At 45.8% G+C, this 2,849-nt stretch overlaps 1 protein-coding gene across 1 annotated transcript in view; it reads right to left on the minus strand.

Annotated features, from left to right (window-relative positions):
• Window positions 1–2,849, minus strand: part of LOC122547326 (HHIP-like protein 1) — a gene marked incomplete at its 5' end in the record, with an annotated part of 22,118 nt that overhangs the window by 4,866 nt on the left and 14,403 nt on the right. The gene's annotated exons all lie outside the window — the stretch shown is intronic.

Genomic DNA, 2,849 nt, shown 5'->3' on the forward strand with positions numbered 1-2,849 from the left:
TAATAGTGAAGAAGGATATACCTAACAATGGGCCACAGCAAGATGTGGTGAAATGGCCAAGTAAAACTTGTACTTTGTTATGCACAAGGCCGGATAAGGCAAGAGATAAACAATAGTAATGGGCACCGGGTTTGGAGTAGTGAATCCTATATAAGATATGTACTTGCTAAACTCTGTGTGCCTTATTTCAGGCACCACACTCGCAAGCATTTAATAAACTATACTGTTGCTTCAGATCTTGTCTCGGACTGAAATTATTGAAGTGAGTGAGCTTTGTTTCTCACAATTGGGGCCTCGTCCGGGATGTTCTTCCATCGCCGGGGGGGGGGAGTGGCTGGCCCTGGTCACTGGGAAGACGCGTCCCATTCCCAATTGAGGAGCGGTCTCGTGTCCCGGTTTGGTCCGCTCCCTTGGGCGACTGGTACGAATCCCACAAGAGAGACATCTAAATCAGACAGTGAACAGCGGTCGATAGAAAATACGGAAAAAGGGGCCAGGCAACTCTGTGCACAGCCCAAGGTAAGAAAACTGACTTTTAAGTATTGCCTTGGCGGCCGGGAAAAGGGGTATTTAATCGCTGAGGGACTGGCGAGGGCCCCAAGAAATGGGGGGTAGGCAGAGTAAGTCGAACTGCGACGAAGTTAAGGAAGAAAAAGTCCCTGGTAACATTCCTCCTGAAAGTCCATTGGGGAGGATGTTGCGGGAATGGACAAGTAATACTTGTACAAGGGCAAAAGATAAAAAGAAAATGGTTAAATATTGTTGTTTAGTATGGACCAAAGACCCAATCCTTCGTCCAGCTGTCTTCTGGCCAAAGTATGGTTCGGACGAGGATTGGGTCTGTCAGTATTTAGATTTGTATGTGAATAAAAAACAAACTTTTAGTCAAGAAATGGCAAACTATGCGTCCTGTTGGAAGGGCAGTTTGGGAATGATGGATTCCCCCTCTGCCCCACCCAGTCCCTGGGATCCTCTTGGCTGCTTATGGACAGTGAATGGGCACCACAGGCAACAACGCAGATTAGGTGAAAATGGGGGAGGAGGAGAGACAGACAGACAGGGACAGGGAACGGATGACCCACAAGAGGAGGACAAAGGGGTGGTGGACGGTGATGTTGTTGTCCCTGACCCTCAATCCTCAACGAAAGAAAGGGAAGATAAAGTAGATGTAGAGGAGGCCTCCGGAGTATCTAAACCAAAGCCCTAAGGAGGATAAACAAAAACAAAAAAAGGGGAGGAATATAAAGGCTTATCCCCTTCGGGAGGTACCAATAGGGGACAAAGAGATTGGGTTTGTAAGTGCCCCCCCTCACCAATGGGGAGGTCAGAACCTTTAAAAAGGAGATGAAGGTCCTGCTTGAGGATCCGGTGGGGTTGTCTGAACAAATTGATAAATTCTTGGGGCCCAGTCTGTATACATGGACTGAGTTAACGTGTATTTTGAATGTACTATTTACTGGGGAAGAAAGGGGACTTTTACGAGGAGCAGCCATTAAAATATGGGACAGGGAACATCCCATTGGAGATGGGGATGCTGGATAGGGAGAGGTGAAGTTTTCCCTCAGAGACCCCCAGTGGGAAAATCAAAACCCAGAGCATAGAGAAGAAATGAGGGAATTGAAAGACCTGATTCTAAAAGGAATAAGAGAGGCAGTTCCAAAGTCGCACAATTTGACTAAAGCCTTTGAAGTTTGACAGGAGAAAGATGAGACTCCCTCAGCTTTCTTGCAACGGTTAAGAAACTCAATGCGGAAATACTCTGGAATGAACCCTGGAGGACCCAGTGGCACAGGGTCTTTTGAAAGTCCATTTTGTGACAAAGGCATGGCCAGACATACAGAGAAAGATACAGAAGATGGAAGGGTGGAGCGGAAAACCATTAGATGAATTGTTGAGAGAGGCACAGAAAGTGTTTGTAAAGAGAGAGGATGAGAGACAAAAACAGAAGGTGAAAATGATGGTAGCTATGGTTGATGAGGTAGTTAAGAGGAGAATGGAACCAATAGTGAGCAACCGGAGTGGCGGGTGGCAGCATGTAGGACAGAGAGGAAGAGGGAGAGGGAGAGGACAAGGGGGAGCCTTTTATAGAGAGTTTGGGCGACAGGGGCAGAGATGGAAGTCTCCACAGGCAGGATGCTATTATTGTGGAAAGAGAGGGCATTTTAAGCGGGAGTGTCCTGCTCTACAAAGGGAAGAAAGGGCAATTCCGCTTATGAATTTTGATGAAGAATATGGGTGTCAGGGGTTTCTACCCCCAGGGACCCACCAGGAACCCTTGATAAACTTGAAGGTGGGACCCTGTAGGGAAGAAGTAGTCTTCCTAGTAGATACGGGGGCAGCACGGTCATCGCTGTAGAGTGTAAGATTGTAATACACCGAATTTATAGCAAAAGTTTACCGTGTGATGTAACTGAAATTATGTATTGAAAAAGATGTGGATTGTTTGTTAAGTTTCTCATCTTTTAGAATGACCATGTTTGTTTCAGTTCTTTCATATGCAAATCCCTAGAACTTTTTAAAAAAGTTACACTCTTAAGTAACCTTTAACAATAGGTGTCATGTTGTCTCAGATAATGCATTGAAGGTGTGAAGTGTCCTTTGTAAATCTGCCTGTACCCCAATGTTCAGACTGATTCTATTTCTAAAAAAAGGGATTTACAGAATCTTACATGGATCCATGCAGTTTTTGAGCAAAATAAAATATAGTTCTGCAAGTACAAATTCACCCCACAAGCATGTGTGTGTGTGTGTGTGTGTGTGTGTGTGTTGGGGCGGGAGGTGGTATGAGTGTCTGTGAGGGGGTGCGTATGTGGGTGTGAGTGTGGGTGTGAGTGTGTGTGTGTGTGCGC

Source organism: Chiloscyllium plagiosum, unplaced genomic scaffold (assembly GCF_004010195.1).
Source record: "Chiloscyllium plagiosum isolate BGI_BamShark_2017 unplaced genomic scaffold, ASM401019v2 scaf_13064, whole genome shotgun sequence".
NCBI lineage: Eukaryota > Metazoa > Chordata > Chondrichthyes > Orectolobiformes > Hemiscylliidae > Chiloscyllium > Chiloscyllium plagiosum.